Source organism: Pipistrellus kuhlii, unplaced genomic scaffold (genome assembly GCF_014108245.1).
Source record: "Pipistrellus kuhlii isolate mPipKuh1 unplaced genomic scaffold, mPipKuh1.p scaffold_m20_p_2, whole genome shotgun sequence".
Classification (NCBI taxonomy): Eukaryota; Metazoa; Chordata; class Mammalia; order Chiroptera; family Vespertilionidae; genus Pipistrellus; species Pipistrellus kuhlii.
The window spans coordinates 139,835,782-139,863,436 of NW_023425515.1; the positions used below are offsets into that span (position 1 = coordinate 139,835,782).

At 36.8% G+C, this 27,655-nt stretch overlaps 1 long non-coding RNA gene across 1 annotated transcript; it reads right to left on the reverse strand.

Moving 5' to 3' along the window:
• On the reverse strand, nt 1-26,102 carry LOC118724164. The gene is made up of 4 exons (XR_004989507.2): nt 26,090-26,102; nt 25,511-25,515; nt 11,310-11,319; nt 1-278 (listed from the first exon to the last, which is right to left on the reverse strand). It is a non-coding gene; the product is annotated as an uncharacterized LOC118724164 (long non-coding RNA).
• Between the last annotated feature and the right edge of the window lie 1,553 nt (nt 26,103-27,655).

The window sequence follows — 27,655 nt, forward strand, 5'->3', positions numbered from 1 at the left end:
TGGAGAAAAGGGAACTCTGGTACACTGCTGGTGGGAATGCAGACTGGTGCAGCCACTGTGGAAAACGGTATGGCAGTTCCTCAATAAGTTAAATATCGAACTTCCTTTTGATGCAATAATCCCACTACTAAGACTATATCCTAAGAATCCAGAAACATAAGTCAAAAAGAATATATGCATTCCTATGTTCATAGCAGTACTATTTACAATACCTAAGATCTGGAAATAGCCCAAGTGCCCATCAGTGGAGGTGCAGATAAAAATGCGGTGGTACATAGCTATACAGCTGTTGAAGAAGAAGAAGAAGAAGAAGAAGAAGAAGAAGAAGAAGAAGAAGAAGAAGAAGAAGAAGAAGAAGAAGAAGAAGAAGAAGAAATCTTACCCTTTGAGGCATCAAAGAGGGGCTTGGGGAATATTATGCTAAGCAAAATAAGCCAGTCAGAGAAAGACAAGTATCACATGATCTCACCATATGTTGAATCTAATGAACAAAATAGATCTAGAGACATAGAAGCATGAAACACATTGTCGAATCTTAGAGGGATATTGGCAGTGTATGTGTGTGAGGGTTAACAAAAACAAATCCAGAGACAGAGAATCATGATCAGACCATCAAACCTCAGCAGGAAGTCAGAGAGGGTGGGGGGAAGGAGGAAAGATCAACCAAAGGACTTATATGCATACGTATAAGCATAACCAATGGACACAGATACTAGGGGAGGGGAGGGCATGAGCGAGGATGGGTGGAGAGGCAATGGGGGAATAAGAACACATATGTAATATCTTAATCAATAAAGAAAAAAAAAGACTGGGAAAATTTGGTAAAAGAAGACTTTGTAATGAGCATAGTAGAATATACAGGAAACTTCCTGTGGACAAATTATTTCTAAGACATCTAATGTGTCTGTCATGGACATAGTTATACCAGGTAGTAAGTCGGGGTTCTGAGAAAGCAGAAATTAAAGCTTGAATTGGAGATTTGGAAATTTTGATTTGCTGATTCTTTAGAAGCTACAGTTATTTCTTCAGCTCCTTTTCTGTTATTGTTTTCTAAGTCTTTTTTTGGTAGAGTGTAATTTTTTTTGCTTTGATCTTTGCAGAGTTAGATTAGACCTATATATCTACACTATAATGATCCAACTTTTAAAATCATCATTAAGTTTGCTCATTCCTCAGACTCTCAAATACATATCTTGCTGCTCTAAGTGACTATGTTCCCAGAAACATGGTTATCTTATTATTTCAGGAATACTCTCCCACCCTCCCTATTCTACCACATTTTTTGTATCTCTTGTCTGTGAATGCTTCCAGTTCCCTAAAACTTCAGCTTTGGGTGATGAGATCTCTCTCTAAAACCTAATCCAATCTGTACTTTTTCTATCACAGTTTCTTATTTCTTTATTTCTGAAAAGGAGATGCAATTATTATTGGCCCTTAAGATTCTTGTGAAATTGAATTATTTAAATGAACCTTCAGTACACAGGGTGTCCTAAGAAATGTCTACACATTTCGCATGATTATAAAGTCAATATTTATTAACTTTATAATTTTTGAAACAAAAGAATCTACAGAAATTAATCTACACTTTATAATTTTTGAAACAAAAGAATCTACAGAAATTAATCTACACTTTATAATTTTTGAAACAAAAGAATCTACAGAAATTAATCTATATTTTTCAAACTGATGATCATCTGCTATAGTCATTGCTGGTAATGCAAAGCAGAAAAACCGCAAACATCTAGCATCATTTTGTGTGCCCTCAATTCGTAAACTGTTGCTGGTTTTGTACCAGTAAATTTTATCTTTTATGTATCCCCATAAAAAAAAAGGTCTAATGGCACTTTAGGACAAATTTTCTGTGTTCAAAGCTTAGTCTGGCTTCACCCATTATTTCAAATCAGTTAAACCTAAAAAGGTGTGAAAATTAAGTGAGATATCACCTGTTAAATTGTGTATAAATTTTTGGGTGACACACTATACTGGTATGTAGATTATTATTTTCAATATCATTTTTACTGTCAAAATAGCTCTTGTTTAACATCTTTTCAAAATAGGGAAAATCAAACATCAAGAGCTTTATCTGGGTGAAGTAATTGTGCATTTCTATTTGCCTTATTATGTTTAAGGTTATCTTGATTAATCTGACTTAGAAAAAAAATTAATGAAAGAATATTTAAGACTTTAAAAAAAATTGACAGCAATTTGGGAGGCAAATCTTGCAGATGAGCCAGGATCAAGGGGGCTCAGGTGAGAAGACCCAGAGCAGAAGCTCAGGATCCTGAAGCAAATGAAGCCTCGCCGAAGCCTGCTTAAGGTGAGGTGACCAGACGTCCCATTTTTTAACAATCTGTCCAGCGTCCCAGGGCATTTTAAAACAGTCCCAATTTATTCTTTCCAAAAATCGGGACTGTTTTAAAACTCCGCGAGACGCAAGACAGATTGTAAAAAATCGGGACTGTCCTGCCAAAAGCGGGACGTCTGGTCACCTTACCATTAGGAATACTTCCAACTGTACTTGCTTGTCCTGTTTTGTGTAGGTCAATGTCTACACTTTGGAGAAGAGAACTTCTTGCCTGAGTGCCTCTGGGTGTTGGGCAGGCAGATTTGATTACTTGGGTCACCTTCAATAGTACATGAAATGAGCAAGTAACCGCCACTAGAATAGGGTGCTGTTATTTAAGAGGGGACATGGACACTGGGTTACCAAAAACTTAAGTACTACTACAGCATTTTAGAGATAAGTGCCTTCTCCCTTTTTAAGTTTGGGTGTTGTATATGAAATATGTATTACATTTATATATGACATATTACATTTTTAGTTAATATGTGTTACATTTCTATATCAGACAAATTGGACTTTTAAGTTTTTTAGTCTTAGTTCTTGTACTTCTTACTAATAAACATTATTGTATTTGTATGAGATTTTAATTAAACCACACTATTAAAATACTAACACAATTCTTGGAAAATGTTCAATAAACATAGATAATAATTATCAATGTTATTAATATAAATATGAAATAAGCTGTTTGCCTCATTAATAAAAATTATAATTTACTTTTGATTATATAATACATAGTCCCAAAATTTAAAAAAAAATATAAGAAATAATTCATGTATTAGGAATCCTCTATCCTTTCAATACATATTTGTTCAAATATGTAAAATTCACTTTTTAATACATGCATTTGATTTTAAATCACTAAACATCAGAAATTGTATTTAATACATTGGATCAAAGTGCAATAATTCACTTCACTATACTAAGTTCTCCTCCTAGTTACTGCATTTTTATTTTAATCTACTGCCAATGCTAGAAAGTGCTGTTCTCAGAATCTTTGAAGCTAAGCAGTGTTCAGAAGATGCACCCACCATTATTAATCAACAAAAGTTTCTGTCAATCTCAGCCTTCAAATGTTCAATTGTATTCTCCCCAGCGAGCCATAAAGACCTTTTTGATATTAAAATATCTTTAATCTCATCATGGCCTATTGCACAGTCCATTTATTTAAGCTATTAATCTCATTATATAACTTCCCTGGCCAAGTCATTCACTTTAAAAGGACTCCCCTTTTGCCATGATTGTAAAGACCAAAGGAAAAGATGATAGCTCTTTCCAAACCTCAAAAGGGAAGGAAGTGATCTACTCTTTATTACACTTTATCATGTCCTTTAAAAAATCTTATCATGTATTAGCAGTAATATTCATGACACTGGAGTACACTTACAATAGTCAGTTCTCATGGTTATCAAAGAGCTTCACTTTAGCATTTAATCAACTCTAAAAGCCATTCTCACTGTGGATATTCCCAATGCTGGGGGCATTACCCATAAGCATTTTTATTTTTTTGCATATTGAGGCAAATGGTTTGGAAGATGGAACATAGCTCTAGTAGGGATTTATCTGATTTTTAAAGGGCATTCTAATTATCATAATATCTTCTTTAGGGAGCCTGCTGAGTGGCCATTTAATCTACCAAATTTAGGAGATACTTAAAAGTATTGTCTTGCTTTCTGTAATTAGGGCTTTCTTCAGGAAATGAGCATGTATCAAGCAGAGCAGCATGTACAAGGCTGGGTTATGGAGTTGTAGAGGATGCTTCTTCCTTGTATGGTGGAAATGGGGACATGAAAAAGCCCATTAAACCCCAACCATCTCTTTGTGTGATGACAGTACTACTGTTCTTTCTAATGGAATAGTTTCTCAGAAGCCTGTTCACTAAATTTACTTTAAGGGATTTGAATTTCTGGAAAAGAATAATACCCTGAAAGTTCAACTTCTCACTGATTCTGGAAAACATGATCTCTGAAGAGCTATTAAGCTATTATTATCATTTAATTATTATTATTACTATATTTTTATTAGCCTAACACAAAGAGGGTCTCAATCAATATTTCTGATAAAAATAAAATCTGTTTGTTAGTCTAGAGCCATGGTTAGCAAACTGAGGCTCGCGAGCCACATGTGTCTCTTTGGCTCCTTGAGTGTGGCTCTTCCACAAAATACCATGGCCTGGGTGAATCTATTTTGAAGAAGCTGCGATAGAAGAAGTTTAAGTTTAAAAAATTTGGCTCTCAAATGAAATTTCAATTGCTGTACTGTTGATATTCGGCTCTGTTGACTAATGAGTTTGGAGACCACTGGTCTAGGGCTTACAACACTGAAGGAAAAGGATTCTCTGCTCCCCAAGCAACCACTTTGTTTGTTTTAAAATCACGTGGGACACCTAAGATGCCTTTGACATTTGATTTAATCTATAATTTATTTTCCACTAGAGCCCGGTGCACAAAATGCATGTATGGAAAGGGTGTCCGTTGGCTGACCTGCACCCTCTTCAATCTGGGACCCCTAGGGGGATGTCCAACTGCCAGTTTAGGGGTTGGCAATCAGAATCCCTCTCACAATCCTAGACCACTGGCTCTTAACCACTCGCCTATCTGCCTGCCTGATCACCCATAACCACCTTTGCCTTCTGGTTGATGCCCCTAGCTGCTACCCTGCAAGCTTAATCTCCCCCTAACTGCCCTCCCCTGCTAGCCAGATTTCCCCTAACTGCTCTCCCCAGCCAGCCTAATTGCCCCTAACCACCTCTTCCTTGGCCTCTGCCACCATGGCTTTGTCCCGAAGGATGTTTGGAAGACATGTGGTCTAATTAGCATATTACTCTTTTATTAGTATAGATGTTGTCCACCTACATTCCTTTTGTCCCTCTGAAATCTGTTTTGGGGATGTTCACCAAGCCCACAACCTCAAGAAAAAAGAAAACCTCTCTTTCCTCTATATTATTCAAATATTGTTTCTATGCCTAAACTCTAATATGGATCCTATCATTATTTTGAATTTAAGCTTGGAATTCTTACAAGAATATTTCATTAACACTTCACACACACACATTAAACATGTATGTCAGTTTTGGGTGTTTCTAGTTATATCATGACTCTTATTCCATTTATTACATTACAGTGCATTATTATTTTACCATTATAGGTATTGTATAAAGACCTATGAGGAACTAAATCATTCAGTAAAAACAGATTTCTTTGATGTGTGTTGTGATTTTTATTTCTTTTGTTTTACAATGATCTGTACCATATATTCTAAGAAGAGCTAATGCTGATGAATATATACATAGCTGCCAAATAGCTAAATTTCATTACAGTGTGCTTGGCAGCATGCCAAATGATTTACATACATTATGTTATTCAGTACCACAACAGGGTGATAGCACAGTCATTCTGGTGATTTTTTATTACTTATGTTAGAGCTAAAGAAATTGAGACTCAGAATGTTGGCATTGGATATGGTCCAAGTATCTTGCCTTCACCAGAGGATAGGCATATTAAATTGGGTAAGGCTGGATGTCCTCAGCACTGTGGGATAGTTATTCAGCATTCAAATGAGTAACCTTTAGAAAAATAAAGGCATATATTAGTTTTACATGTATGATTAAATTTGGAAGGAGGACATTTTTAAAAATTTCCCCTTCATGTCGTAAAGCTTTCTATTATAAAAATGTTAATTTTATATAGTCTCTAAATTCACAGAAAAGTATTATCAAATTGTCTTTTGTGTTAAAATTTGCAAAATCAGAGCTTCAATTTATAATATAAAAAGACTACTAACTTTCTTCTCCTTATTTTGTTCTCTCCTTGTCCATCTTTATACTTCTGACACTGAGGCTGACAAAGAAAAATCAAGAGCTGATCTCTATAAAAAAAGGTAGACCTGCAAACATTAACCTCATTTAAATTTTTGAGTGATTTAGTGTTGAATTTCCCAACAGTAAATTTGCACCTAAAATTGATCAACTTCAATGTCATCAACAGATGTTCCTAAAACCGTTAGCAACTAATGGATTGTTTAAAGGACCTTAATAGCTCATTAGTCTAGTCAAAACCCCATCAACTCCACCTTTGAAAATTGCACTTTCCTGTCATTAGAAAATTGAGTCTATTGTCCTTTAATTTTGAAATTACATGTATTTTAAATTAATTAAGGTAGAAAGACCAATTATCTGGTGAAGTTGTGACAATAAAAGTGTTTTGAATAGTTGATGAATGTAGGTATAGTACAGATTTCTTTGTACTGGTGACTCAGGTAGAGGAACCAAAAAGATGTATGAAATCTTAATATAAATATGTTAGTTCCCAAAGGGCTATTAACATAGATATGTGTGTCTTCTTACAATGGTTCCCAATGGTTTTTAATAATGAAAGCTTATATTTCAAGGCTTCTATCTTTTCTATATGTCTTTGAGGGGATTGAAAATAATTATGGTTGTAAAATTCTTTATTGCATCTTATTGTTAACACGTTCATCTCTTTTTACTTATCATCCAATAGCCATGGTTATGATAAGTAATTTGATATATATCTGAAATATAACAACTTCTATTTATAAAGTCTGTTCTTATAAAAATGAGTCTTTTTCCCTTCATGTTTCTAAGTTATCTAAAATAATACATTCTGATACAAATTGTGGTTCAGATAAATACATAAATTTCAGTATGCAATTTTTCAAAAGGCTACAGACAGAGGATGCTAATGCACTTTTATTTGCCATAGTTACTAATCCTGGCTTTGCCATACCTTCTGAAAAACAATTACATAAATGCAAATATGTGGTGAGGAGGCATATTTGGCTATGTAAAATAATCAAACTATATAATATATTCCTGAAATTTTTACTAAATAATAAATATTTCTTTATTTTATTCATATTGACTTCACTTAACATGTTTTATTGGGGGGAAATCCTGCAAGCTTTTTACTTAGAAAGTAATTGCCTTGTATAGTGTAGAGATAAGTGAAGATGTTCTAGGTTTGATTTAGTACTGCCACATTACTGAACATTTAATTTAATTGAGTTATTTTTTAGAAGAGGCTAATTTAAATAGGGGCCATTAAGGAATGCCTTGTTAAATAAAAGGAAATTTTCCTGATTTTTTTAAAAAAGTAAAGTACAATTTAGACACAATACAAGTAACCTTTTTAATGTAGAATTATACAATTTTAGGCAAGTGCATATGGTTTCATAACATCATTAAGATAAATATATAAAAATTAGAAATGAAAGAGGAGAAATAACAACTGACACCAAAAAATACAAAGTATTATAAAAATATTATGGATAACTGTATGCCAACAAATTGGACAATTTGAAAAAATGATTAAATTCCTAGAAACATACAATCTTTCAAAACTGAATCAGGAAGAATTGGAGAATCTGGACAAACAGATTATAACTAATGGAAATGAAACAGTAATTAAAAAAACAACAACTCCCAATAAACAAAAACCCTAGACTAGATTGCTTTACCAGTGGATTTACCAAATATTCAAATAAGAATTAACACATTTCCTCATATTATTCGAAAAAACATGAGGATGGAATGACTAAAAAGTATTAACATCATTAAAATGTCCATACTACCCAAAGCAATCTATAAATTAAATGTAATTTCTATCAAGACACCCATGGCATTATTCACAGAACTAGAAAAAAATACTCTAAAAGTTTATATGAAACCACAAAAGACCCAAAATAACCCAGCTATCTTGAGAAAGAAAAACAAAGTTGGAGGAATTGTGCTACCTTATATAAAATTATACCATAAGAACAAAGTAATTTAAAAACTGATACTGCCCTAGCTAGTTTGTCTCAGTGGGTAGAGCATCAGCTTGCAGACTGAAGGGTCTCAGGTCAAGGGCCCATAGCTGGGTTGTGGGCTCAAAACCCAGTGTGGGGCATGCAGTAGGCAGCCAATCAATGCTTCTCTCTCACCATTGATGTTTCTATCTGTCTCTCCCTCTCCCTTCCTCTCTGAAATCAATAAAAATACATGTTTTAAAGAACATAAAATAAACAAAACAGCATGGTACTGTCATAAAGACAAATAGACCAATGGGACCAAATAGAGAGCCTAGAAATGAACTCATGCTTTTGTGGTCAGTTAATATTTGACAAAGGAGAAAAAATATACAATGGACTAAAGATAGTCTCTTCAATAAATTGAGTCAGGATAATTGAACAGACAATGTGCAAAAAAATGAAACTAGACCAATAACTTATACCATAAACAAGAATAAACTCAAAATGAATTCAAGACAGATATGTTAGATTCAAAACCATAAAAATTCTTGAAGAAAGCATAAAATCTTGGACATTTCTCATAGCAATATTTTTTATTATATATCCCCTTGACAAGAGAAAAAAAAAGTAAAAAAATAAATAAATGTGACTACATCAAACTAAACAATATTTGTAAAGCAAAGGAAACCATCAACAAAATGAAAAGACAACTCACTGAATTGGAGTACATATTTCATCTCTAGCATTTCCACTATAATCTTTGTAATATAGTTTTCTGCCTACTTATGTATGTTGTTCATTTCAATTATTACTTTAAACTTCTCTACACTAATAAAAGAGAAACATGCAAATTTACCATCACTCGGGTATGCCCACCAGCCAATCAAAAATGAATATACAAATTACCCCAACAAAGATAGCGGCAGCCATGGAGCTGGAGTGAGTAGGAGGCTTGGGTTCTCTCTAGCAATGGAGGAAGCCAAGCTTCCTACCCACCTTGGCCAAAACTGAAGGACTGGCTGGGGGCCTGGGTCACTGGGAGGTGTGGCCAGCCTGAAAACAGCCCTCAGCTCCTTATTCAGTCTGGCCATGACCCCATGGAGTAAAAGTCCCTGCCTGGGGTTGTGACCAGCCTACAAAGCAGCCATCAGCTCCTCACCCAGGCTGGCCAGGCACCCCAATGGGAACCCCCACCTTGAAGAGGGTGTGCCCAGCTTCAAAATGGCTCTCAGCCCCTCACCCCAGCTGGCCACACCCCCCTGGGGGGACCTTCACTCCATGGGGGTGTAGCTGGCCTGAAAACCACCACAAACCCTTCACCCAGGCCATCCCACACCCCAAAGGAACCCCTACCCTGATCCAGGAAACCCTTTAGGGGAAACCAGCCCACCCCCACCTGTGGAACAGGCCTCTATATATAAAAGGGTAACATGCTAATTAGACTGGGAGAACTTCCAAGAGACTTTCCCAAAGTTCTTCTGGACAAAGCCATGGTGATGAGGCCGAAGTAGAGGTGTTTAGAGGCCAAGAGGGAAGGGAACTTGTGCATGATCAGGCCAGTGTGAGCTGTTGGGGGTGAGCAGACCTGTAGGGGAGGGAAGTTGGCCAGGGGGAACCAGGCCAACATGGAAGGGCAGGTAGGGGAGACCAGGCTCACAAGGGAGGGCAATTAGGGTTAACCAGGCCAGCAGGGGAGGGTAATTGGGGGCAACCAGGTCTGCTGGGGAGGATAGTTAGGGACAACCAGGCTGGCAGAGGAAGGCAGTTAGGGTTGACCAGGTCAGCAGGGGAGAGCAGGGAGCCAGCAATCCTGGATTGTGATAGGTATGACTGTTTAGGCCCAGTGGGACATCCCTGGAGAGGTTGCAGGCTGGGCTGAGGGACACACAACTTCCCTTGCACAAATTTTGTGCACCAGGCCTCTAATGGACTTATAAAATCAGAAAAAAGAGACTATCCAATGATTCCCTTTCATCTGATATAAAAGTTCCTAGTTTATATACCAGGATGATAATTTTCTTACAAATATAATAAAAGTGAGATTGTAATATATAAAACACTGAACATTTGTAGTCCTTGGGAACATGATCCTAAGGGTATTTTAAATAACAAAATTACTATAAAAATCTTAATCTTAATATTCATGCTGCAGCATTGAGTTTTATTTTTAGATCACCTCTGTGATTTGAACACTTTTTTATTTTTTACTTTCTTCTTTTAAAAAGAGGAAACACTTGGTTTTCTGAGAAATTCAGTATGAAATTTTCATTAGAGAAATAGGCATAACATTTTTCAACATGAGTATTTACTTTAAATATTTAACAATATTTTTAAAGACTGAAAAATTGGACAAATGAGTACATTTCCATCATAAAAATGAAAAATTATATATTCTGGTTATGTTGAAAAGACTGATGACAGGAATAATTCAGGGCACACATGTTGGATCTACTTTCTTGCCATGGTTGATTCTAATAAAATTATTTAAATATAAACCTTCTGGTTTTTATTTCAGAAATGGAAATTTTAAAATTAAATAGCTTGTACAATCTCCCTTATTTTATATATTGCAAAATGTGTATATGGGGAAGAGCTTGGATTAGAATTTTCTCTATTAATAAACACAAAACTTTATTATCCCAAGAGAAACTATGTACAATAGAATGTTATAAAATGAAAATTAGGGATACTGAGATAAAAAAATATATATATAACCTTCAGTTTTATAAAAAACTTTTGATTATAGTTTAATTAGAAAATATTAGATATCAAAAGTGTATAGCTTAAATTTTCATGGCTAAATAACCTCATCTAATTGGCTCTGAAACAAAATTCAAAAATAATACAAATACCCCAGATCATTACTAACACTACAAAATCTTCTCTCCTCTTCCTTCCAGTCAATACTCCTGTGAAAGTAATCTCTATTCTGACTACTAACAGTATAGCTTAGTTTTTTTGTTTTTGTAATTTATATTAATGGAATCTTGCTATATGTATTATTTTCCAATTTTCTCTGCTCAATAGTATGTGTGTTAGATTTATCCATATTGTTCTATGTAGTTGAAATTGTCCATTGTCATTGTCATGCTATGGCGTTGCATTTTGTGACTGTAACACATTTTACTCATGATAGGAATTTGGCTTCTTGCCAGTTTGAAGGAATTATGATACTGCTGCTATGAGTGTTTTTATACATATCTTTGACAAACACACACACTGAACTAGGTATAAACCCAAGAGTAGAATTGCTGGTTCATCAGTTATACACATTTTTGGTTTTAGCAGATTCTGCTATGCAGTTTTACAGCGTGGTTTTACCAATTAGTACTCATACCAGCAGGTTATGAGAGTTCTGGGTACTCCATATCCTAAAACCTTACATTGTCTATCATTTTTACTTTAACTATTCTGGTATATGTTTTATTGGTATCACATTGTGATTTTAATCTATGTTGTCCTGATACGCAATGAAGATTATTATATTTGCATAAATTTATTGGTATTTTGGATAACTTCTCTAGTGAAATTTCTTGTTAGTTTGTCCATCTATATGATAATCTATATTTTTCTTTTTCTTTTTCTTTTAAATATATTTTATTGATTTTTTTCAGAGAGAATGGGAGAGGGATAGAGAATTAGAAACATTGATGAGAGAGAAACATCAATCAGTTGCCTCCTGCACACCCCCTACTGGGAATGTGCCTGCAACAAAGGTACATGCCCTTGACCTGAATCGAACCTGGGACCTTTCAGTTCATAGGCGGAAGCTCTATCCACTGAGCCAAACCTGTTTCAGCAATTTGTTTTTTCTTATTGATTTGTTAGAAAACTTTATATATTCAAGAAACTACTCTTTTGTCAGTTCTATATAGTGTAAGGTGACCAGATGTCCCGCTTTTGGCGAGATAGTCCAGATTTTTAACACTTTGTTAAAACATCCCGAGGCATTTAAAAAAAAATCCCAAATTGGGACAAATTGTTAAAAATCGGGACTGTTCTGCCAAAAGCGGGACATCTGGTGCATGAAAACAAGTTCGTATAGTGAGAGAATATATTCTCTCACTATACGAACTTGTTTTCATGCTATAAAAGTGAACTCTGAAAGAGACATTCTTAAGTTTAAGGTCATATAAGTTATACATTTTTTAAATTTTATGATTAGTACATTTCATATCTTATTTGAGGATATTTGCCTATTTACTTTAAATTTTTTTCTTTTTATCCTTAAAGCTTTATAGATTTATCTTTCACATTTACAGCTGCTTAATTGAATTTTGGTTAGGTATGAAGTAGAGATCTAGATACATTTTTTCTCTATATAATGGACCCAGAATCACCATTGAAAAGATCATTCATAACTTAAAGCACCAGTGTCATCTTTGTTATTAATTAGTTGAGCACTTATGGGTGGGTCTGTTTTTAGACTCTCTGTTCTATTAATATGATAAACTTTATTGTTGTAGCAATAGCACATTTTTCATGTTACTGTAACTTAGCTATTGATAAGTGGAGCAAGTTTTCCAGCTATGCCTGAGTTCTTCAAGATCTCCTAGTTAGTCTTAGCACTTTTCATTTTCATCTAGATATTAAAATATGAATGTCCATTTATATAGACACTTATAAAGACACCCTTGTTGGCATTTTAATTAGTACAGCAATAAATCTACCTATTAAGTTGGGAAAAATTGCCATTTCATAATTTTGAAAATCCAATCTGTGAACATGTATACATACTCATTTATCTATCTCTAATTTTTCTCCTACTCTTTTGAAATTTTTAGTCTGAAGTTAGAGCACCTATTTTGTTAGATTTATTTCAGCACATGATATGTATTGCTGCTACTACAATTAACATTTAAACAATTTAAACTTTACCTTCATTGTTAATATATAGAAATGCAATTTGTGTTTGGCTTTGTACACAGTCTCCTTGCAAAAGTTGTTTATTAATTCTAAAAATTCGTCTGTGGATTCTTCTTAATTTTCAATGTAAAAAATCATGTTATCTTTAGATACTACTGTTTTCATTTATTTTATATAACCACTACACTGCTTCTGTTTCCTTTCCCCATGTCTTATTGCACTGATTCGTTATAGAATAAAGTGGTAAATAAAAATAAGGAAAGTTGCATCTTTGTCTTATATTTTTTCTCTAGGGAGAAAGTTCACAATAATTTAGTGTAATGATTGCATTTATATTTCTTGTAATCTCTCATTCTTTGGCTTAATATGTTTATTCAACCAAGATACATTTAAATATTCAGTGAATACACTAGTTCATGGTTGAAGAAGATATAGCAGCAGTTCAGGAGAAAATGGACAAAGGGATTGATGATGTTTTCTTCCATTAATTCTTATCTTGTTCATCAAGAGAATAGAAATGTTTAAAAAATGGAAAAATAGGAAAAAAGATCTAAGGATAGAGAACAATTCTGAGTAATCATTGATATTCTCTCAGAACTGTGGTGTCAGGAAGTATAAAAGAAGATAACAAAGAAGACTTGTTTTTGTGACTTCTGAATATTTAAAGCACTTCACTCTTTAAATAACATCTACAATTGTTAAAAGTTTCAAGGAAGAAGTTCATTGCACTGTAAAGAGATGCTATATTTAAGTAGTCTGTGCCTGTTACAAGGTGAGATCATACTTCATATCCCATAATTTTATTTACCATCTCGTTTTGATGTATATCATTATTGATACTTTAAGGCATCTATTAAAATATTGAAATTCTTATTTATCTTCTCTAGTGTTAAAATAATTAGACCAAAATTTAGATGCCTTATCATTATTTAACAACTACAGCATTTTGTGGTGGTTGTGTTATGATCTGAGGACTATATTGTCATATAATCCTAAATAGGATATTTTCCATTAATTTTAAAATACCTATTGAAATAAATTGTGTCCCAAAACTGTGATGGTAGATGGGAATACAAAGATAAAGATAATGCATCAGGTGTCAATTCACATGGCACTCAATTTGTGGCATAGACATCATAATGTATATTCAAAGTATTATCAAGATACTAGAGGCCCAGCACGTAAAATCACACAAAACCCAGAGTTCCGCTCACTGCCACCACAGGACCCAGAGTCCCTCCCGCCACTGCCAGGGGACCCATCAATGCACCTCCTGGTGACCGGTCATTTGGTTGTTATGGCATTACGGTATTATGGCCACTGGCTTTTTATAATGATAGATTGTCAAGAGAGATTCTAGCAGTGTTGTTAGTAAATATTCAACAAGTGGCTCTCTGGGGACAAAGATCTAAATTTTTAGCATTCATCAATTCCTATACTATAAGCACTGATCTGATAGCCAATTTTACAACTGCCAGTGATTTAACAACTTGCTCACAAATTCCTGAAACTATAAAATCTCAAGTCAGTATGATCTGGCTTTGGTAAATCATTAGATGTATTGAGTAACAGAAAGCCACAGGTGAGGACCAAGCATTAACATAATGTAAGGCCTACAAATAGTTCACAGTATTTTTGTCTCTTGACCATATTGCAATTATCATATATTTTAGAAATATAATCTATTAGGAGATGGTAGAGCAGATCTTACAGAAAAGGGTACATTAGATTTTAATTAGTTAATATAGCTTTTCCCAAATTAGATCTTTCTTCATAGACTCAGTGACACTGAGGATATGTATCAATAGAATATAGAATTTTAGACTAATTTTCCCTTTTCCATTATGTCAACTTCATTTAATTCAGTAATAAAACTCATATTGGTAGAATTTTGACACTGAATCTAGCCTTCAGAACTGTAGCAGCTCTGAAATATAACCTGGCCAAAGTTTTTTCTGAAACAGATTTATAGTAAGAAATATTTCTGGCCTAAGAGGGAAGTGTTGAAAGGCACGAACAAAAACTTTCACTTAATATCTACTTGCTCTGAATGTATTATGTGCCGAGCAATATGACAGGCTTTACCAATGTCATAGTGAAGAGATCACATAAGTGTTTTCCTTTTTCATGTTATTCTTAGTGTGTGGTGTGTGTGTGTGTGTGTGTGTGTGTGTGTGTGTGTGTGCAGAGGGTGGGGAAATGGCGCAATTGCTATAAAGCAGAAAACTACAGTAATAGTAGATATCATACTAGGAGAACCTAACATAATTAATAGGTGGGGTGTGGGAATCAATCTAATTAATAAATTTTATTCATTCTTTCTTTTGATATATATTGTGGGGCTAGTATACGCTAGGGAAAGTGAAAACAGTAATTTAACAAAAGTAAATATGGTTAATGTGATCATAAAACCTAGTATCTAAACTTTTGAGGGAGAAAAAAAACTAAGGCAAACAACCACATAAATATATACTTCCAAAAAGTAGATATCATAAAAGAACGGAGATTGTAACAAGAAATCTTGTTACAATCACCTAATATGTGATTCAGAAAAGGTTTTTCTTAAAAGGGATTATTTTGTGTTATGATCTAAAAGATGTGTAAGAGTTCACTAAACAAAGACTGGGGGCAAGAGCATCTGCAGTATAGATAACAGTACTTGAAGGCCAGGAAGGCAAGGGGAAATAGCATTTAAAATAACATTGTTATTTTAATGTCATTATGGCTGAAACAAAAGGTTTAAGGAAGAAGGAAACAGAAGATAAGGCTGGAAATGTTGGCAAGGACAAGGTTAGAGGTTTGGTAAAACATGTCAGTAAACTTGAACTTTATACTAAAACCTATTCTTTAAGGATTTGACAAAGGGAATGGTGACATAATAGTAGAAATATATCCAGATTCCAAAAACAACCTACTAAGGTATTTAGTTTAGTTTCATTTTTACATTAGTAAGTAGTTAAATCTTCTCCAATGGGATTTGTGATTTAATGCAGCTTTTGTGGATTGACATTAGAGAGAATCATTGTACCCAACTCTTCCATTTAGAAAAATTTAAACTAATACTTGCAATTAAAAGCAACAGCAAAAATGAGCTACTTATAAGAATTTTATGACTTCAAGTCTAGTTCATGAGGAAAACTTTACCACCCTCAAACTTTGTCCCCTGTGTTTTTGTTTCTTTCCCTCGCTCTAAAAGTGCTTTACTGAGAACGACATTAATTAAGACTTACAATTTCATCACAACATCTTTGAGAGTCAAAGTGAAAGCCTTAAGAGAGATTTGAATTTAGAGAACTTTCCTTGGCCCTACTAGGTGCTTTCTTTAAGCTGATTAAATTGTCTGCAAAGATGATACATGAGATGATAGAGGAGGACCTGTGTCTAGTGCTGATATCTACTGTTATTTATACTGGTATTTGAACTCTTGAGCTTTAAATTTTATAGTTATTCATTCATCCAATCAATACTTACTGAGTACCTACTGTGTTCCAGATGCTTGTGGTACATCAGTGAACAAATCAGACAAACATAGCTGTCCTCATGGAGTTTATTTATTAGGAGAGGAAGATGGATAACAATCAATAAACATCATAAGTAAATGCAAACACATTAAAGAATGATAGATAACATGCATTATATGGTATGATGGATTATGGTAAGTGCTGTGGAATAAAAAGAAAAAACAAAGAACAAAGTAAGTGGATTGAGAGTGTTAGGAGTGAGGGGTAGAGAAGGATGAAATATTAAATAGAGTGGTCAGGATAAGTCTACTTGGAAAGATATGATTGGAACCAGGACTTGACTGAAGTGTGGGAGTGAACAAAAATGTGTCTGGAGAGAGAGTATTCCAGGAAGAGGGAACACTAAAGTTAATGCCCTGAGGCGGAGCATACTTGTAGAATCTAGAAATAACAAGACCACTGTTTGGCTATCAATGAGTGAGTGAGGGGTAGAGTAGAATCCAATAAAGTCAAAAGCTAATGAGGATCCAGTTCATGTAGGGCCTTTTAAGAAATGATATGAACTTTTGTCTTTACTCTTAATGAGAGGAGGAGCCATCAAAGGAATTTTAATATGACATCTGGCTTCTCTTTTATAGACTTTAGACAAAGACAACTTTGTAGTAACCCAGGTAAGAGATGATGGTGGCCTAGACAACATAATTATAGTAATTGGTACATTTTGGATTCTGATACATTTTGAAAAGGACAGTGTTGTGGATGTGAAACAGAGACAGGAATCTAAGACAACTTTACAGTATTGAGTAGTTGTTGTTTTGTTACCTTAAGACTGGAAAGTTGACATTAACTCAACTGGGGACAGTTATAAGTAGAGCAAATTTAGGGGAATGATTATTAAGACATTAAATAGCTCAGTAGAGATGTCATGAAAGCAGTTGATAAATAAGTTTAGAATATAGAAGAGAGGTATGAATTGATGCTATAATTTTGGGAGACATTAACATATGCTATTAAAGCTATTAGATTAGATAAAATCACTAATCCTATATAATAAAAGGCTAATATGCAAATTGTTCCCACAGACCAGAGTTCAACTGACCTGAAGTTAGATGTGTGCTGACTACCAAGGGTCAGCATGAAACATAGCAGGCGTCGGTGATGTGGTGCTGGCAGCGGGCAGCAGTAGAGCAGGACCACAGTTGGGGGAGAGGGGCAAGGCTGGCAAATGTACAGTGCCAGGCCAAGGCAGGTGCAAGTGGGGGCCCCAATTGTCCCCCCATAGATTGGCCCTGATCACAGGCCAGACCTAGGGACTACCCATGCATGAATTTTGTGCACTGAGCCTCTATCTATCTATACTAATAAAAGAGTAATATGCCAATTAGACTGGGAGACCATCCGAATGACCTTCCAGACAAAGCCATCATGGTGGGGCCAAGGCAGAGGTGGTTAGGGCAATCAGGCTAACAGAGAAAAGCAGTTGAGGACAAGCAGGCCATCAGGGAGGGGCAGTTGAGGGCAAACAGACCAAAAGAGGGAGTAGTTGGGAGCTATCAGGTTGGTGGGAGGGGTAGTTAGATGTGAGCAGGCAAGTGGAGGGGAAGATGTGGGCAAGCAGGCCGGCGGGAGGGCAGTTGGGGGTGAGCAGGACAGCAGGAGTGGGCAGGTGGGGGCAATCAGGCTGGCAGGGGAGGGCAGTTGGTGTTTACCAGGCCAATAGGCATAGTGGTTAGAGGCTATTAGGTAAGTAGGCAGGTGAGTGGTTAGGAGGCAGCAGTCCCGGATTGTGAGAGGGATTTCCTACTGCTAGTTTAGGACATTCCCTCAGGGGTCCCAGATTGGAGAGGGTGCAGGCTGGGCTGAAGGACACCGCTCTCCCCACTGACACCCCCCCTCCCACCCAGTGCATGAGTTTCATGCACCTGGATCTTAGTATATATATATATAAAACCCTAATATGCAAATAGACTGAACAGTAGAACAACCAAACAACCAAAGAACTGGTCACTATGACATGTGCTGACCACCAGGGGGTGCACATGGAACATGGCAGCCATCAACAGCAGAACAGAACATGGTGGACATTGGCCGTGGTGGGATGGTGGAGCAGGTGAGTGGGAGGCACCAGACCAAGGCAGGGTGCTAATCACTGTCATTGGGTGAGCTTCTGGTAGTTACTAAAAATTCTTTGCTCCCACACACTACAGTCCCACCAGGTATTCACAACTCCTGTTGGCGCCCACACCCACTACCAGTTCTGGAGCTGCTGCTTGCACCTGCTGCCAATGCCTGGCACTGGCCCCAATTGCTCAGTGCTTTCAGTGGATAAAAGCAGCAGCTGCCAGCACCCATAGCCCCTCAGGGCTTCTTTGTCTCTTCTTCTTCTGAGGGGCTATCGAGATCAACAGACCCCTCTCACACCTGCTGCTGGCACTGGCCCCAATTGCTCTGCTGGGGCACAGAAAATGGGTTGAGACTTGCCATCATAGCCTCACACCCCACAGTTCCTTTCAAGGTGCACATCTTTGTGCACTGGGCCCCAAGTGAAGTAAATAAGTCAGATAAGAAAAGAGGACAAAATAGTGAGCTCAGGTAATTCCATATTAAGAGGTTGGGTAGAATATGAGAAAGCAGAAAAGAGTATAGAGAAGTAGGGATCACATAGGAAATTTAGAAAACTTAACAATGTGTAGGATCCTGGTATCCAAGTTAAGATAATGATTTAGGAAGGAGTGAGTAATCCACCATGTTAGCTATTGCTGATGGGACAAATAAAATGAATAAAATTTAACTATCGGATTTAACAAGGTGGGTCATTATTGACCTTAACAAGAGCAGCTTCAGGGTAAAAGCCAGATATCAGTGAGCTTAGGGAATAATAGAAGTAGAGTTTATGGACAAAGTATTAATATTATATGTGGTAGAAGCTTAAAGGATAAGTGACAGCATTTTTTTTCACTTATTTATGAATTTGTTATTATATTCTTTTAATTTTGTACATAGTCTTAAATAGAATGGGCCATGAAAATAAATTAGTGATCAATATTTTAAAAATTAATTTAAAGGGGAGAATTATAAAAATGGAAAATAAAATTATAGTCCCTTTTGCTCAAAACCCAAAAAATTATGTTGACAATAAGTGACATAGTAAACAGAAATACATTTGTTACTTTTAATATAACACATCGCCGGAACCGGTTTGGCTCAGTGGATAAAGAGTCGGCTTGGGGAATGAGGGGTCCCAAGTTCGATTCCAGTGAAGGGCATGTACCATGGTTGCAGGCACATCCCCAGTAGGGGGTGTGCAAGAGGCAGCTGTTCGATGACTCTCTCTCATCGATGTTTCTAACTCTCTATCTCTCTCCATTCTTCTCTGTACAAAATCAATAAAAAATAAATAAAAAAATATATATAACACATGGAATATACTATCAATAAAAATCATTCCTCATTTTTTATGTTTGTAACTTGAATTTTATGTTTTCACTAGAAGCTCTATACACAAAGATTCGTGCTAGAATGGACTTTCCTTCCCCTGGCTGCTGGCACCACTTTTCCACTTGGCCCAGCCACTTTCTGATCAGGCCCCAAAGCCACCTCTTTCTGCTCTGGGCGCTGCCTCTTTCTCTCTCTCTCTGCCTTCCCAAGCTGCCCAGAGGCCCTGAGAGATCAGGGGTGGGGCAGAATGCCTGTGTCGTTGCCATGGCGATGACACATGCATCCCACCTCTGTCACTAGGCACCTGTTTATGCAAATTAAACGCCATCTTTGTTAGGTTAATTTACATACTACTCCTGATTGGCTGATGGTATAGTGGAGGTACGGTCAAATACATGTTTGTCTATTATTAGGTAAGATAGTTTTGTTGGGACTTAATTATATATTATGTTTAATTAATTTAAATAAGACACATTTTATGATGAGAAAATACAGTATATTAATGGATTGATAGCAATCTATATAAAATATATATAAATATAAATATAAATATAAATATAAATAAATATAAAAAATATATATAAAGAAGTAATATAAAAATTGGGCCAGGATGCTCTATCGGTTACTACCAGCTCAGGAGGAGAGGCCGGGTATAGCCCCGAGCCTGAGAGAACAACATGCACGGAGTGCGGCCTGGGCCCTAGCAGCCCCATGGCCACAGAGCTAGGCTGCTGAGGGCCAGTGTGGAGGCAGACACAAACCTGCAAGGGGGCTGGCCTTCAGCAGCCTCATGGCTTCAGCAGGCCAGCAGGCCCACCTCTTTGTGGGAGCTGCAGAGGAAACATTTTTTCTGACTGCTCATTTGCTAAACTCCCTGTATGCCACCACTTACAGTGTTCTTGGTAACTTGGGTAATAAGAATCAAAGAAGGTCATATAGGGTTTTTTTTCACCTCACTCTTGAAAGAAAAAACGAAGGTCCATTGCTGGAGGGGCTAAGAAATATGCTGCCCTAGATGATTTGGCTCTGTGGATAGAGCCTCAGCCTGTGGAAGGCAGGTCTGAGTTCAATTCTAACAAAGGACATGTACCTAGGTTGCAGGCTCTTCCCTGGCTGGAGCCCAGGTTAGGAATCATGCAGGCAGCAACTACTTGAAGTGTGCCTCTCATGCTGATGTTTCTCTCTGTCTTTCCCTCTCTCTTCCACACTGTCTAAAAATCAATGGAAACTTATCTCAGGTGAGAAAAGAAAGGAAGAAAAAAAAAGACAGAAAAGAGAGAGAAAGAGAGAGAGAGAGAGAGAGAGAGAGAGAGAGAGAGAGAGAGAGAGAGAGAGAGAGAGAGAGAGAGAGAGAAACGAAGGAACGAAGGAAGGAAGATCATATCCTATGAAAAAGACATCTCGAAAATACCTTAAAAAAGTTGTCATTTTTTTGTGGTGATGGGACTAGAGTCCATATTGATGAAAACATCTTGGTGGTTGCAGTGGCTGGCAGTGGCAGCAGCAGCGGGAAAATGGGGGTGGTACCTTCTCCTGATCAGCCCAGTCACCTCCCACAGATGGAGGCCAGACTGTGGCTTAGGCCCACTCCCCTTAGGCCATCAGTAGGACATCCCCTGAGGGTTCCTGGACTGTGAGAGGTGGCAGGCTGGGCTGAAGGGCCCCGTCCCTGTCCCCATTGCATTAATTTCACGCACCAAGCCTCTAGGAATACAATAACACACACACACACACACACACACACACATTTGTAGTGTTGAAGAAATGGACTAGAATAGCCAGAGAGAAATACTTGAGAGGGTGAAAGGCATGTAGTACAGAGCTGCTAAGTGTGTTGATGTGGTGTTGGGAATCTGTAAACATTCTCTTCTGATTGCTTTGGTTTTCTCGGTAAAGTCAAAGGTCATAAGATGAAAGGGAAAAAAGGAGAGGGAGTATGGGGAATGAGAAGAGATAATTATAAAAATAATCATCAAAGGTTAAAAGGTATAGACTCTGTGCCAGGGACAGGCACCAACAGAAGGCAGTGGGCTGTAGAGAGGTCATAATGTTTGGTTCCCTAGGTGTCTGATGCCATGCTGCAGACTGGCAGGGATTGAGTTCCTGTTGGATAGACTTTCTACAGCAATAGCTTTCTCCTACCACTTACAGTCTAAATATGATAGCAGCTCACCTCTGCCTGCTAGCACTGGGATGCTTCATGATTCCTTGTTGGTGTACTTCAATTAAAAAATGGTGCCTGCATGAAGCATTTCTTAATTATCCTGTTAGGGTATGCCATCTGTTTTCTGTCTAAAAGAGTAATTGGTACCAGGAATATTCCCAAGAAGGAAATCTTAAAATTAAGATTCTGAGATTTGGTGGTTTATATATTTTACTAGCACATGTTATCCTTCTTGCAAGAAGGGATAATAGTGAGTATGTGTTAGCATTTAAATTTTCAAAAATGATCAACAGTAAAGAAACACAAGGAAGTATCAATGGAAAGTAATGTTTTGTGATAAAGTATCTGTAGTATTTAGATCAGTGTTGAGATTAGGGATTAGAAAGGTTGTGACATGAAGTAGCTCCTCTGAACATGCTAGAGAGCCAAAAAATAGACTAGGAAACACTAATTGTTTTGGATGCCAATTGCAGTGGTCAGATGGAAATTGTAAAAGGTAAGTTTTGAAGGGTTTTTAAATTTTTCTGTAGATATAGGATCAAGCCCAGGACCTAATTATAACCACAATAGAATTGTACAACCAAATGAATGTGATGTTCTACCAGATCCCTATGTTAAGAAAATGAAATGGTAGTGAAAGTGTGGAAGGCTGTGTCATGGGATGGGAACATTAGGGAAGAAATAGATAAACCTGAGAAATCTGAATCCCCATATGCACCTGAAACTCTCTAATTAATGAAAGCAGCTCCTGTCTACATAGGCTGGCACACTTGCCTCACAGACCTAATTCCAAATCCTCCATGGGCTACATGTAGAGGAAGAAGTTCTAGATGCCAATAGGATTTAAAATGGAGAAGCGCAAGTACTAGTCTGGAAGTAGCTGCCCACTGAAAGAGTTGTAGAGTCTTGCCAATTTGTATCAGTGAGTCTGAAGAGCATGAATGAGAGGGATTTGAAAGTTGTTAAGCCAACTAGCATGCAATGTAAGATTGATATGGGTTGAGTTTATTGAACTTATTGAAATTACTTAACATACATGATTTGTGTTGATTAAATCTCTGGAAATCAACATTCACAGTATGCTAAGATGTTGAACTGAAGGCAAGCATACTATAGTCATGAAATGAGGTGCTGACATTTGCTGGACATACTGAGCAGGAAACGTATCCAAAAGTTCAAAGAATGTTGGCATGGAATCTGCTTAACCAATACTAATAGTTTCAACTGCAGGGGAGCTTGGAGAATACTTTTCTCGAAGCCTTCTTAGAAACTCTCTGATGAGTGTCCTTATGGAAGCTGGAGATGATGGTGGGAAATGCTGTTATGGAACTGAGCTTCCCAATTTTAATGGGAATAGTGGTATTCTCACATTCTGGAGTAATATAGTTGCTTATCCCTTAGCAAAAAATAAGGTCCATTATCTAACAAACTTCAGAGCGAGTTTACAATCAGAACACTACCCTAAACAGAAGTACTAACTAATTGATCACACCATCTCTAGGAATAAAATAGGTGGGAGCCTATTAAGATGCAGTTTGAAATATGTAAGTGGGAAAATTCTAGATCTAGTGAGCAGAAAAGTAATTCCAATTGTGATGCAGGACTTGTGGTCTCTTATTCAAGTTCTATATCTAAGCCATTTCACAGAATTCAACAAATTTATTTATGAAACTCTTTAAAGAATGATTCTTCAGTGAAACACAAATTAATCTTCTTCCATATTTTCTCCTACAGCAACGCATCAATTTATGAAAGTGTGTATATGAGAAAGAGTAAAACTTAGCCTTGGGTTTTGGTCACTGGTTCCAGAGGGATACTCCTTGGTAACTTGAAACAAAGTGGACAGACTTAGGACTTATAGAGGTCAGAAGACAAACAGAGTCTTGGATCAAATTAAACTCATGGTGATGATTTTCCTAGTCACAGGATTAATGGTGAAATTGGGTATATTTAATATATACAATAGTACCCACATTAGTTCCTCAATGAGTGAAATGTGCACTGTTATGGCAGAAAGGGCCCAGTAGAAGCTACTAGATCATACCACCTCCCTGTAATATTCTAAAAGCAATACTGAATTCCTAGGGACATTTTAGAGATTAGCATCACTATAAAAAAAAGTTGAAAATAGCAGGAGTATGATTCTTAACACATCCTTTTTTAACTGTACTTTGGCCAGCACAGATGTCAGATAAGTGGGTCTTGAAGCATGGAAATTAGAATTCATGTCATAAAAGAACTATAGTTTCATTTATGTATCTAGTCACTGGCTCTTCTATGCAGCTTTAGATATGTATTTTTATTTTCTAACTTTTATCTATAGTACATATAATGAGAAGCCATTTGCAAAAAGAGAAATAAATGATTATTGACTTACCTGAAGATTATTTATGATCTTTGTTATTGATCATAACAGACTTTGACTTTTGGCTATGTTACAGATGAGTGGCTATTATATTGGTAATATGTTAATTGAACATACCAGGCAGGAAGTAGCAAGAACCTAAAGGAGCCTAATGGCCTAAGTAAATCACATGATTGCTGGAGGATGGGAGACACACTCCAAAAACCAACAGCCAACTCAGGTGTAAATTATATCCCAATATATCAATAGATCTTGGAAAAAAGAAAATAAAAAAGCATCAATTGATGCTCTCAAAAATAGGCCTCTAGAAGTGAGAGCTATGTACCTGGGCCATTTACATACCTCAAATAAAGTGACACATGCTTGGTAATACTCTGGATGCTGATGAGAAAAATCCATATCACATCTAGGCTTGCAGCTCCAACTATTTTGTTATATAATTCAAAAGGAAGTTTTAAATAAAATTTTATATCACCTCAATGGGCTAGTAAAAGCATTTCTGGGTTTCATATCCAGAAAATTCAATGTTATAGAAAATACCTGTAGTAGATGGAAATCTGAGTGGAGCTCTTGACAAACTCCAAAGGAGGATGCTATTATGGTAGCAACTATTTCCCATCAGAAAGGTAAATTTTAGATTTCTACTAGGCTCTGGTAGTATCTAAACACTTGACTGTGGGATACTATATAATTATATGATATGAAATTCCCATTATGAAATAGATGCTATTTAATAAAAAGTAAACAAAAAGTGTATGTCCACTACAACATTCATGATGATTCAAGCATGTCTAAAAAGTTCTGTTGCATGAGCAACTGTCTCACTCTCATGATATTACCTTCTGTCAAATGCTACAGACTTTCTGAGGGGTGACAGTAAAAGACAATGGTGAAGAAAAATATTTCCCCTGATAGGCAACAAAATATCTGGTTGCTTCAAGCCAAACTAAAGGGGCAAGTCCAAGGTATGCTAATTTATGCAATGGATAATGGGTTGGCTACAAAGAACAGGCTGGAAGAAATATAAGCTCTGACTGATAGATAAGTGAATGAACCTTCCTGAATGGGCAATGTGAAGATATTCCCATGAAAATACCCTCATTGAATGTCTATTGCAAAACATATTCTAAATCAGGGGTGTCGAACTCAATCAGAGAAGGGGCCAAAATCTAAAATCCAGCCTAAATCTCTGGCCGAATGGTTTACTGAACAGTCATAAACTGACAATGTTAACCAGAAATGTGAATTTAATGAGTGGAACGATCTTTTCCTTAACAGTGCTGTTAACCAACTCACATGCTATCAAGCAAAACAGTAATATTGGAATGTACCTAAAATGCTCATTGTTTTGTTTTCTGGCTAGATGTCTGACACCGTTTTCCCCAGATCAATGAGTCAATGTTCGGTTTTATTTCTTGGGCTGTAGCAACCCGCAAAACAGCATGGAGGTTGTCATCAGTAAAGCGTGATCTGTGCTTGTTTTTGTTCAGATTCATTATTGAAAACATCTGTTCACAAAGATAGGTGCTCCCGAACATGGATAGAATACGGGCAGCATGAAGTCGGAGCTCTGGCATTGAGTCAGGGGGCAGTAGAGGGTAGAAGTCCTCAATTTCAACATCCTGAAACCTTGATTTCAGGCCACTGTCAGACTGAAGCTCAATTATCTCCATCTGAAGGTGATGGGGCACATTGTTGACATCAGCTGTAAAAGGATTGGCAAAGATGTCAAAGCCTGAGTGCTGTGTTCTAAAGTCAGAGAAGCGCCGCTCAAATTCACTTAGTAAACGGCTAACTTTGGTAGCCAGCCAACTGCAAGGAAAAGTACCAGAAATAGTGGTTGAGATACTCAAACAAACGGGAAAGTGGGCAAGATTGTCCTGTTCCAGTTGGGACTTCCATAGTTGAAGTTTACGCTGGAATGCTGTGATCATGTCAGACATCTTTGTTTGCGTCCCTGCAGCTTCAGATTCAGTTGGGCGTGATGCTCGCATATGTCACACATCATAGCAAAATCACATAGCCAGGCGGGATCCGACAGTTCAGGCAAGGGCTTTCCTTTACTTTCCATGAAAAGAGCAATTTGTTCTCTGAGCTCAAAAAATCTTTTGAGGACTGCGCTCTTGCTCAGCCATCTTACTTCTGTGTGGTATGGCACGTCTCCATGCTCTGCACCCACCTCCTGTAAAAACTGCTGGAACTGACGATGATTCAGGCCACGTGCCCGTATAAAGTTAATAGTTTTAATGACTGTGGTCATTATGTCATTCATGTCCAGAACTTTTCCACACATAGCCTCTTGGTGGATAATGCAATGATAAGTAATCAAGGGTGTGTGGCAGTGACTTTTTTGCATTCTTTCCATCATTAGTCCAACCAAGCCTTTCTTTTCTCCGCACATTGAAGGTGCGCCATCGGTAGTTAGCCCCACCAACTTTTCCCAGGGTAATTTAAAATTATTTATAGATTTCTCCACAGCCTCAAATATATCTCTACCAGTCGTTGTCCCATGCATGGCAGCTACATCCAAAAGTTCCTCAGTGACAGAGAGGTTGGTCTTCGTAGCACGTATAAAGATGGACAGCTGCGCTGTATCAGTGTTGTCTGTGCTTTCATCGATAGCAAGTGAAAAAGCGAGATAACTGCATGCCTGTTCGGCCAGCTGTGATGATAGATTTCCTGAGAGTTCTTGAACTCTATCTGCAATGGTGTTTCTTGACAAACTGACATTTTGAAAACTCTGTATCTGGTCTGGGCATACTTGCTCACACACTTTTAGCATGCATTGCTTCAAAAAGGCACCCTCTGAAAAACACCTTGAAGTATGGGCAATTTCTTCAGCCACTATAAAGCTTGCTTTCACTGCAGCATCATTTTTCACTGTAGCCTTTGTAAATATTTGCTGCTGTGATTGTAGTTTGCCTTTTAGTTCTTTAACAATTTTATGTTTTTCTTCCAAAGTATATTTGCCATACTTAACATTATGTTTGGTGTCAAAATGATGACGTATATTGTACTCTTTCATCACCGACACTGTCTCATAACACAATATACACACTGGTTTGCCCTCTCTAAGCACAAACATGTATTCATTTTCCCATTTGTCATTAAATTGTCTGCCTTCACCGACAACTTTTCTTTTCCTGGACATTTTGGGATCAATATTGGCAGTAAAAGATGTAGTTTATTGGAAAACTGCGTTAGAAGGAAAAAGTTGAAAAGGGATAGCTTGATTTGGCAGATGGAGTGGAGAAAAAAAAAGTCAG